The sequence below is a fragment of the Schistocerca cancellata genome, chromosome 7 (genome assembly GCF_023864275.1).
Source record: "Schistocerca cancellata isolate TAMUIC-IGC-003103 chromosome 7, iqSchCanc2.1, whole genome shotgun sequence".
Taxonomy (NCBI): domain Eukaryota; kingdom Metazoa; phylum Arthropoda; class Insecta; order Orthoptera; family Acrididae; genus Schistocerca; species Schistocerca cancellata.
The window spans coordinates 267,354,457-267,366,821 of NC_064632.1; positions in this window are offsets into that span (position 1 = coordinate 267,354,457).

Below are 12,365 nucleotides of genomic sequence, written 5' to 3' on the forward strand. Positions count from 1 at the left end.
GTGAAATTTTAGAATCGGGGCAAAAACCGCAGACAAAACCTGAGCGCTGAAATACAGACGCTTTTCACCAGCCTCTCTGACATTAATAGGCCCATACCATATTTGAAATCTTGTCACCTCACTCGAAGATTGTTAATATAAAATGTAAGTCTCTCTGTTGATGTTTACGGGCTTCCCTGGATTACACTCTGACGGTGTAAGAGCAAGGTAATTGGTAAGCGTTGTACATATGGACAACATTACTAAAGTATAATTGTTTATTGTTGGCACTCTTCACTTTCTGAAATAAACAGAGCAAGCCAAGAGGAACGTCATTTCATGTGTACCAGACGCAGAAAACGAAGGCGTCAAACAGAAATGGCTAACTATTTTGACACCAATATTCTGAATACATGACGAAATCACGTTTAAGAAAACGTCGATAACGTCTACTTCAGGCTAGTAGTTGTCTTTGACGATTACAGGACAGTAAGAGACAAATGTAGCATCTGAGATGAAACGATCGTTGCCAGTAATACGTATTGTACCCACAAAGCAGCTAGGTCGGAGTTATGAAGGTCTGTATTTGGTCTCTGGTGTTTCACCTGGAGTTGAGACACATATGTTTAGAAGAATTCCCGCAACTGTCACGAACCTCTGACTGACGAAAGATGACACTTCTGAAAATCCCTAGCGCAGTCCAAGCAAAACAAATATGCGCGTTCTGCATCACGAACCAGGAGATAATTGAGACAGTTTCCAACCACTTACGAGACTTTGAGAAGTGAATAAACCGACGATTCGGTTCCTCACTAGCTTACAGTACAATGCAGCGCTTCAGAAACGTCATTTTAAAACTGCCAAAGAGTCTTATGTAAATAACTTCCATTATTTTGAATTGGTTCGATCAAAAGTCATCATCGTGCCTAAAAATATACTCCGCATTACATTGTATCAAGAATCCTGGTTTTGCAATACTATTCAGCTAGTGTATAATTTGTTATGCCATGTCAAGGAACAGAAGAAGATAGTAAAATAATGGTGTCTGACGCAGTGGAGTTCTGTGTTATGCCAGTAATTCTGGTATCAACGAATCGTTCTCGTATGTTATTGTATATTTTAATATTTATTGTCTTGACGATGACTGAAGGTCGAAATTAGTCGAAAATTGTAATAATGTAATAGATTTTGGTGGTTTCAAGAGGTCGTTTCTGAAAGGTTTAGAACCTCTAGAGCACGGTCTGGAGAAAGTAATATAGTGCTTGTCGCTTTATTGCATTCTTTCGTTCTTTTTCTCGACTTAAATGCTTGCAATGCGGAGGGTACCGAGACGTGATGAAAAATAAGTATAGCACGGTCAGAGCTGCCAACATCCCATACTCAAACAGACATTCAACATGGGATTACACTTATACGAGATTTTTAGTTCGGACATAGGTATTAAAAGCTAATAATTCTTAAATTACGAAGAAATAAAGTATATTGATATGTCCTGCTCTCCGTCGGATGAAGAGCGTTAGGAATTCATTAGCTGGGAGCAAATTTCATATTACATGTCTCAACGCTCCGTCAGAGGAATCTTTAATGGTCTTCATCTATTCTGCAGAATCATCTATTCGTCAAATATTGTCGTTAGCCAGCACAGTTTTTCTGTAGGGCGAGAGTATTCCTGCGGTTGCGAGTGTATGATATGCAGCGATCCATACTGATGGCGCGTGATAAATTAATGTGCTTTTTAATACAGGTCTTTGAAGTCCAGCTTTGTTTATAACTTCATTAAGCACTGTCCATTATTTTGTTTAATGTGACAGTAGATGGAAATAAGAACACTCCCATAGATATTTCATTCGATTGTCAGTTATTAATTAAACTCGCCACTCACACTGATTAGATGCTCTGCATTGGCGCAATTCGTTGTTGTATGGTCCATCATTCATATTGCGAAAGGTTGTTTGCGCCGCTGAATTTCCGATTGGAGATAAGGCTTCGAACTAATACACATATCTACACAGTAAATAGCACAGGGGTAGGTAAATAAAAAGCCAGAGGTGTAGTATTACAAGTAAAGCAAAACTTTTATTAATTTAATACTTGTTCATCCAAACAGCGACAATCCAGAATTCTGTTGGATAAATTATCGAAGTTTTACCACAACTAATTGCATCTGTAACACATATTAATTATTCAAGTTCACTTGAGTGCATGAGTTCTGTAACTGACGAAACGATACACATTTAGATGATTTTGGATGAAATGACAATCAATTTATATAGTATTTACTCAACAGCAGGTTTTTCCTTACAGTTACACGCGTCAGTGAATTACAGAGCAGTAGCTATTTGCGCTTGTGGTTGGAAATACGTGTAGGCAAACAATATCTAGAAACAAACACAGAACTTGAAGTTAGTATGTGGAGAATAGTACACTAAGAAATATTTGCTTTCATTTATTTTATGACCATGTGAGGGAGTATATAGAGGGTCTATACAAGGGCAACGTACTTGAGCGCAATATTATGGAAATAGAAGAGGATTTAGATGAAGATGAAATGGGAGATACGATACTGCGTGAAGAGTTTGACAGAGCACTGAAAGACCTGAGTCGAAACAAGGTCCCGGGAGTAGACAACGTTCCATTACAACTACTGACGGCCTTGGGACAGCCAGTCCTGACAAAACTCTACCATCAGGTGAGCAAGATGTATGAGATAGGCGAAGCACCCTCAGACTTCAAGAAGAATATAATAATTCCAATCCCAAAGAAATCAGGTGCTGACAGATGTGAAAATTACCGAACTATCAGTTTAATTAGTCACGGATGCAAAATACTAACGTGTATTCTCTACAGAAGAATGGAAAAACAGGTAGAAGCTGACCTCGGGGAATATCTGTTTGGATTCCGTAGAAATATTGGAACACGTGAGGCAATACGGACCCTATGACTTATCTTAGAAGCTAGATTAAGGAAAGGCAAACCTACACTTCTAGCATTTGTAGACTTAGAGAAAGCTTTTGACAATGTTGACTGGAATACTCTCTTTCAAATTCTGAAGGTGGCAGGGGTAAAATACAGGGAGCGAAGGGCTATTTACAGTTTGTACAGAAACCAGATGGCAGTTATGAGAGTCGAGGGACATGAAAGGGAAGCAGTGGTTGGGAATAGAGTGAGACAGGGTTGTAGCTTCTCCCCGATGTTATTCAATCTGTATATTGAGCAAGCAGTGAAGGAAACAAAAGAAAAATTCGGAGTAGGTATTAAAATCCGTGGAGAAGAAACAAAAACTTTGAGGTTCACCGATGACATTGTAATTCTGTCAGAGACAGCAAAGGACTTGGAAGAGCAGTTGAACGGAATGGACAGTGTAATGAAAGGAGGGTATAAGATGAACATCAACAAAAGCAAAACGAGGATAATGGAATGTAGTCGAATTAAGTCGAGTGATGCTGAGGAAATTAGATTAAAGTAGTAAAGGAGTTTTGCTATTTGGGGAGCAAAATAAATGATGATGGTCGAAGTAGAGAGGATATATAATGTAGACTGGCAATGGGAAGGAAAGCGTTTCGGAAGAAGAGAAATGACCTAACATCGAATATAGATTTAAGTGTCAGGATGTCGTTTCTGAAAGTATTTGTATGGAGTGTGGCCATGTATGGAAGTGAAACATGGACGATAACTAGTTTGGACAAGAAGAGAATAGCAGCTTTCGAAATGTGGTGCTACAGAAGAATGCTGAAGATAGATGGGTAGATCATATAACTAATGAGGAGGTACTGAATAGGACTGGGGAGAAGTTTGTATCACAACTTGACTAGAAGAAGGGATCGGCTGGTAGGACATGTTCTGAGGTATCAAGGGATCACCAATATAGTACTGGAGGGCAGCGTGAAGGGTCAAAATCGTAGAGGGAGACCAAGAGATGAATACACTAAACAGATTCAGAAGGATATAGGTTGGAGTAGGAACTGAGAGATGAAGAAGCTTGCACAGGATAGAGTAGCATAGAGAACTGCATCAAACCAGTCTCAGGACTGAAGACCACAAGAACGACAACATGACCATATGTACTACAAGATGAGAAATTCTGAACCTAACAGTTTTTTAACGACTTATCTACACAATTTCAGTTTAAATTAAACTGTCTGAAGGAAAGTGTTGAAATGCAGAGCATTACCGAATAAGTAGGACCTCTCGATGAATCATAATTAATTGATTATGAAAACAAACTATAGTGAATATAAGAGTACGTGCTTCGGCCGATAATGAACTTTACGTAAAATTCCCCACTTACGCCGAGTGTAACCAATTAATTTGGTAAACATTGAGATTCATAGAAGTTTACTGGGACATCACATGATTTGAATAAAAGCAAGAGAACAAGTTCATAATTATGCTGTTATAAGAAATGTATGTGGAATGTAAAACTTACGGAACCAAGAATAAGATCTCTCTAATTTTATTTGGGGAAGGAAAAGTCTTACCAACGATTTCTTAATTAGCTGATGTTCAGCTAGAATTGACTTTGAATGCTCTTGTAAGAATAAATCACTGCACTTGAAACCATCCGTAGAAGTCATATTCATTAGTCATAGCCCGCGTGGCTGCAAGTATAGCAAACGAGTAAAGCCAGGAAAAGCTTAAGGTTGTTAAGTATACTCACCATCGCCGGAATTTTGGCGGCGTTACTTAATGTGTTACTTTATATGCATGGCGATGTGTTAGGAACATTTTGTAACGACTAATACCACACCTCCATGGTAATTACTACCGAGTTTAACATTGTGTATTGTGTTCTCAATATTTTTTTGATAGGAACAGAACAACTGCTTTCTACTGTAGCATTCTTATATGTTTTCTCTTTGAACGCTCTCTCAATGCTGTTCGCAACAGAATATACAAACAGGCAGCTGACTTACGTTCCGAATCTTTATCACTCAGAAGCGCCATCATGAGCTCTTCTGTAGAACAGTTCACGATACCTGAGATGCACCTCGTGGAACGCTGCAACACGTCAAAAACTAAAGAGACTGCTGTCAGAGCGTTAATGGCTTCTAAGACGTCCAAGACGGATAAGACACAATAGGAATATGTTAAAGGAATAAACTATATAAGCGATTATTACTGCCCATCCGCCGGACAGAATATTAGATAGCACCACTTTGTTCACTTTGAAATTGTCCTTAAAACCACCAAGAAAGTGATCAGTTTGAATTATCTAGAACGTTTCACTCCCTATCAAGGAGTTACCGCCCTAACGCAGTACTCTCTATGAGCGAAAAAGGATTTGTGTGTTTCGATAAAGCAGACAGCGGTAGTGGACTATTTGCAATGTCTCCTCTGCCAGTCAATACCAGACAAAGAGTGTCTCACAACTTCCAGTGTTTTCCTTTATCCTATTCTGAGTTTTGATTCCTTAAGATGACAACATCTCCTTAGGGGCTTCCATCTTGGGAGTATACGGTTGGCAACCATACTGGGTCTTAGTTAACTCTGACATTACTTCAGCTTACACTATTTCAACCTACTTGCGTCAGGCTTCTGCTAAAGCTGCTACCTCCCTTTGGCTACTCTTGGTTTTTTGACCCCTGCAGTACTAGTTACGAGGCTCAAGGGTGTCTTTCTTTCTTCTCTTTCTACTCCAAACAGACAGAGAAGATTGAATAGCTCACTGAATATAACTTTCCTAGGGGAGGGAACCTCGATTACGAGTCAGGCAAATCTTTAGGCAGTTAGGTGGCAGTCCCACCATCAGACTGTGCTTACATAGCGTTCATAACATTATCAAGCAAGATTTTTATTACTGTAAAGCTTCATTAAAACGAGCCGAATAGACAACACGTAAGAAAATTAAGTAAGTAAGGAAAGGATCAAGACTTTTGAATATGGGCAAACTGCTCCTAGGAGCTTCGCGGCTTACCTGATTAGGAAACAAAACTTATCAGAGAATTAGAGGATGGAAAATCTAATAAACTGATTCTGTCTGAAACGTAAAACAAACTCAAAGGAACTCAACATATATGAGAGTACACCTTATGTTACAGTGAAGTAGTAAACAAGAAAGGCCAGCTATTGGAGTTGGAGTAGTTATTGATGAGAAGTGGGAAAGTAAGATAGGATCTTATACTTTTGTAAATGACCGAAAACAAACTGTTAGATTTAAAATACCTAGAGGTAACTTCACTGTAATGGATTATATGGCTCTGTGGAAGGCAGAAAGAAATACAGTGAAAGATTCTATGAAGAACTAAATAAAGAAATGCGTAAATATCTGAAAAGAAATTACCTTTTATTATTAGATATGTATGCTCGAGTGGGCAAAATACCGATTAACGATGTTATGGGTACTGTAAATTTGTTGAAGATACTTTCAACGTTAATGCAGAGAAACTGAGACGTCTCGACAGCATTCAACTAATTAGAAGAAAAGACGTCTGTAAGTTTACTTGAGGTGCAAAGGGACGTAGATCGCTAACTGACCATGTTATTACGATTAAAAATTTGTCAACGAAACTGAAAGATGTAAAAACCTCTCGAGGAAGAGATACATCAACGGACCACTGTTTGCTAACATAAAAAATAGATCTGCTATCAAGACGAAAGAAAATGAAAAGCCATGAAAGGGCAAACAAAGAAATATTTAAAATTTACATACTAAAAGAAGATTATAAAACCCTTAAATCAAATAACATGAAATGCTTGCCACCGTCCGCCCTCCAAAAATGATTGGGCAAGATATTAATGAGAAATGGGATACTGAGATACGAGCTCTAAGAACTGTAGCTGAGGAAGTTTTAGGTAAAAACTGAAAGTATCACAAGGAAAAGGACTGAGGATACGGAATGAATAAATCACAATCTTAGTATCAGACAAGAAATTAGGTAATCTAAAAGCATTACGACAGCAAACGAATGAATCAAGAGAGTTACATATGAAAAAAACGAAATGTAGGGAGAAATATTGTGAGAAGTGTTTACTAAGGTACTAATTTATATGCAGCGTTAAGTATCATATACATAAAGAGACAAATGATGGCTATCAAGTACTGTAGCATCTAGATAATGAAGAAACAGGTGTAGCAAATATAAATGTAATCTACAAAGAACAATCTATACAAATTCCAGAGATTTGTCGTCTAATAATTCCCTGGAAAAATGGAAAGAAAACGATGAGCTTGTTCATGAAAACGTGGGTCCCATTATCCTACAGGAATTAGAAATAGCAATAACAGAACTAAAGAACAGAAAGGCAACAAGAGAAGACGGAACAAATGCAGAATTATGGAGAAAGAGGGCCCAATATAAATCAGAGATTGCTGAAACTAACTAATAGATTTTAGAATGGTTGTCAGCTGGGCCGTTACACAGTTTTTACCTATATTTAAATAAGCTGCTAGAATCAGGTGTGAAAATTATAGGAGAATTTGTGTTTTCAATACAGGATGTAAAACATATGAAAGAATGCTAAGTACAAGAGTACGAGCCTGCACAGACGTTTCATTACTGTAAGAACAAAGCACTTTTAGAAAGGGACAATGATGCACAGATGCCTCTTTCACAGTTAATCAGATAATAGAAAAACGAAGGTAACAAAAACTTAAGGAACTCCTACAACTTTAGTTGATTACGAAAATTCATTCTAGCTAGTAAGAAAGGGAAATGTTATGGGAAATGGTGATTGAGAAAGGGTGTCCGGATCACCTAATTAAAATGCCAAACTGTGTATGTAAAAGAAAAGCAACTAGCATACATGTCGGGAGAGTAAAATATAGTAGAAAGGTACATATAAACCAAGGTGTAAGGTAGACTGGCAGTTGCTCTATTTTGTTTGCAGTATCCATAGGCTATATGTTAAGGGAAGGGATGTATTAAACTAACAGAGACACACGAATTGCACCTCATTTTACACTTAAGACGATGCAACTGGCTGATGATCAGATGACAAAACCCAAATACGAGATGTAAAGAACTGTACACAGGTGACAGGAGGTATGTGAGAATCACACACCGAGGTGACACAAGTCATGGTAGAGCGGTTTGCACACGCACAGATGGTGGTATATCGCATAAACAAGGTATAAAAGGCCTGTTCATTGGTGGAATTGTCATTTGTACTCAGGTGTGTCACGTGAAAATGTTTTCGACGTGATTACAGCCGCACTACGGGAATTAACAAACTTTTAACGCGGATTGGTAATTGAAGCTAGACGTACGGGACACCCCATTTCGGAAATCGTTTCGTAATTCAATATTCTGAGATGCACTGTGCCTAGAGTGCACCGATAATACCAAATTTCAGGCATTACCTCTCACCACGGACAACGCAGTGGCCTAAGGCCTTCACTTAACGACCGAGGGCAGCGGCTTTTATGTGGTATTGTCAGTGCTAACAGAGAATGAACGCTGCGTAAAATATTCGCAGAAATCTATGTGGAACGTACGACGGACGTATCCTTTAGGACAGTGCGGCGAAATGTGGTATTAATGGGCTCAAATGGCTCTCAGCACTATGGGACTCAACTACTGAGGTCATCAGTCCCCTACAACTTAGAACTACTTAAACCTAACTAACCTAAGGACATCACACACATCCATGCCAGAGGCAGGATTCGGACCTGCGACCGTAGCTGTCACGCGGTTCCAGACTGGAGCATCTAGAACCGCACGGCGGTGGTAATGGACTATGCCAGTAGATACACTATTTAATCAAAAGTATCCGGACACCCACAAGAACATACGTTTCTCATATTAGGTGCATTGTGCTGCCACCTACTGCCAGGTACTCCGTATCAGCGACCTCAGTAATCATTAGACATCGTGAGAGAGCAGGATGGGGCGCTCCGCGGAACTCACGGTCTTTGAACGTGGTTAGGTGATTGGGTGTCACTTGTGTCATACGTCTGTACGCGAGATTTCCACACTCCTAAACATCCCTAGGGGCCACTCTGTCCGATGTGATAGTGAAGTGGAAACGTGAAGATAAACGTACAGCACAAAAGCATACAGGCCGATCTCTCCTGTTGACTGACAGAGACCGCCGACAGTTGAAGAGCGTCGTAATGTGTAATAGGCAGACATCTATGCAGATCATCACATATGAATTCCAAACAGCATCAGGATCCACTGCAAGTATCATGACAGTGAGGCGCGAGGTGAGAAAACTTGGATTTCATGGCCGAGCGGGTGCATCATTCCGGTAAATGCCAAACGACTCCTCACTTGGCGTAAGGAATGTAAACATTGGACGATTGAACCGTGGAAAAACTTTGTGTGGAGTGACGAATCACGGTACACAATGTGGCGATCCGATGGCAGGGTGTGGGCATGGCGAATGCCCGGTGAACGGCATCTGCCACAGTGTGTAGTGCCAACAGTAAAATTCGGAGGCAGTGGTGTTATTGTGTGGTCCTGTTTTTCATGGAGGAGGCTCTCACCCCTTGTTTCTTCCGTGGCACTATCACAGCACAGGCCTAAATTGATGTTTGGAGCACCTTCTTGCTTCCAACTGTTGAAGAGCAATTTGGGGATGGCGACTGCATCTTTCAACTCGATCGAGCACCTGTTAATAATGCACGGACTGTGGCGGTGTGGTTACACGATAATAACATCCCTGTAAGGGACTGGCCTGCACAGAGTCCTGACATGAATCCTATAGAACACCTTTGGGATGTTTTGGAACGCCGACCTCGTGCCGGGCCCCTCCTTAGGACAGCACTCCCTGACGAATGGGCTGCTGCCATTCCCCAAGAAACCTTGCAGCACCTGACTCAAAATTGAATGTGAGAGTGGAAGCTGTCATGAAGGCTACGGGAGGGCCCACACCATATTGAATTTCAGCCTTACCGATGGAGGGCGCCACGAACTTGGAGGTCACTTTCTGCCAAGTGTCCGGATACTTTTGAACACATAGCGTAACCGACGAGTATGCGTTTGGTAACAGCACATTTCCTCCAGTGCCTCTCCTGGGCTTGTGACTATGTCGGTTGGACTCTAGACAATTGGAAAACTGTGTCTCGGTTTCGCTATTTTTAAGAGCTCATAGTATGAGTACGGCGCAGACCCCACGAAGCCATGGACCATGCTGTCAACAAGGCACTGTGGAAGTTGGTGGTGGCTCCGTAATGGTGTGGGCTGTGTTTACGTGGAATGGGCAGAATCCTCCAGTCCAGCCGAACCAGTCATTGACTGGAAATGGCTATAAAACATGTGTGGATAAGAATCTTACGACAAGATCGCAATTTTTTTACCGATTACCGGTTTCGGCTAGTTACATCTTCACATCAATCTAAAATGTTGTTCAGTTGTGATATTCATTTTACATCGTCATATTTATTACAGCGAAGTTGCCCTAGTTAATTGTAAAACAGTCCTAAAGTGAAAATCTTAGTACGTTGTGCAAACTGAGATGTTAATCGCTAATCACTTTACGTAACCAACTAAGATTTTTACTTTAGGTTTTCTTACCTAGTGCGACTTAACTCTAAAAATACATTTCAGACTGATGTGAAGATGGCTCGGTAATGAGCCGAAACCGGCAATCAGTAAAGAAAATTTGCGATTTTGACGTAGTTTTTTTTTTCACTCACTTTTAAATCGACAGATCGCTTATCTCTCGTCACTGAAATGTCAAAGAATTACGGATATGGTTATTTTCGGCTTCCTTGGTGACCTTTTGCTGCCATTCATGGAATTCATGTTCCCAAAGAACGGTGGGAATATGGATGGCAATGCGGCATGTCACTGGACCACAATTGTTTGCGACTCTGGACTAATCGGGCTGATGATTTGGCCATCCAGACTGTTTGACATTAATCCCATCGAACATTTTTGGGACATAAGCTAGACGTCAGTGAATGTTCAGAACCCTGCACCAGAAACACTTTCACAATTATGGACCGCTTTAGAGGCACCAGGGCTCAATATTCCACCAAGGGCCTTGCGACACCTTGTTGAGTTCATGCCACGCCGAGTTGCTGCACCACGGCGTGTGAAACGGGGTCCGACACGATGTTGTGGGGTATCTCATGACTTGTGTCAGCTCAGTGAAAAACGAAAATTTCCATTAACAAGACAACAACAATGGCTTTCAGAAGTAAATTTACAGTTAGAACTAAAACAGTGATACCATATTAGAACAATTTATGATTTTCAATTACGTAGGGACATACATCACTCATAAAAAGGAAGAACAAGTTTCCAATATTTCAATATACATGAGGTATAATAAACAGAATCACAGAAACTAGAACCAGAAAGGAAACACGATGGAAGGTCTACATAGTTGCGGCTGCGCCAGCTTTCTTCGGTGGCTGTGAAACATGGACGTGGAAAAGAAAAGCTTTAAAAATAAGAAACAGGCTGCTGAAGTGAGATTTATAAGAACAGTAGGAGACTGTACCCTTTAGGATGAAATTGGAAATGATAAAATAAGGGACGAACGACACATTCTTTGAAAGAAAAAGGTTGTAAACAGTAGCAATGACTGGAGACAGCTTGGTAATAGAACGTCAGAGAGGGTGACAGTAAGACTGTTCTACTATAAGGCCGGAAGATATCCGGAAAGACCAAGTAAAGGATGGTCTGATTTGTTTTGAATCCGGTGTAGCCAGCCCTGCCTAAACTATGAGCACAGAAGATGAAGAAGCATTTTTCATATGTACAGTGCCAACTTTATAATCACCAGAAGGTTGGTCCATGTTTACAGAGAGGGCTCAGACGGAACTGGAGATGTGTGGCTTGTAGGGAGCTCTCTTGCTTGTACCATGAACTTGTAATGAGCTACAGCATTCTTGTCGGAATTCCGGATATGAATGTTTTGTGTTCGGAAAAAAAGCGTTCAAGACTATAATGATACTGAAAGATTAAGCAGCAGCCCTGTAAGCTGTATTCGAACTTACGACCTGTAGCCTAGGAGTAGTGTCTTTGTCTAGTAGCCTAGCCGCTGCTTACAATTTGAATAAAAATCATCAGTGATGGCGAACGAAGACTCCGGCATAAGAAAGAAGTCACCCTCGTTCTGCAAAAGGCCTTCTCAAAGACGGCGGAGGAGCGGACAGAGGTTCAGGACACTCTCTTGTCCTTGGCGTGGGAAACTGTCCCTAAGACGGAGAAGGATGCACAAGGCAATGGAAACCACTGCATTAAGGACACATAACGTGTTTCCACAGAGCATATGGTCCGTAGATGGAGTTGTGTCATGATAATTTCTCCATCGGCAAAAGTTTCGGTATTAGTCCCCTGTCCGTATGTCGGGAGGGGACTGTCAAGGGGAAATGACCGTGAGAAAAATATTGAATAAACAAAGAAATGATCATGTTTCATGAGCCTTGCGTGGAATGTAAGGAGTTTGAACGAGGTAGGGACGCTAGAAAATCTGAAAATGAAAAACCAGAG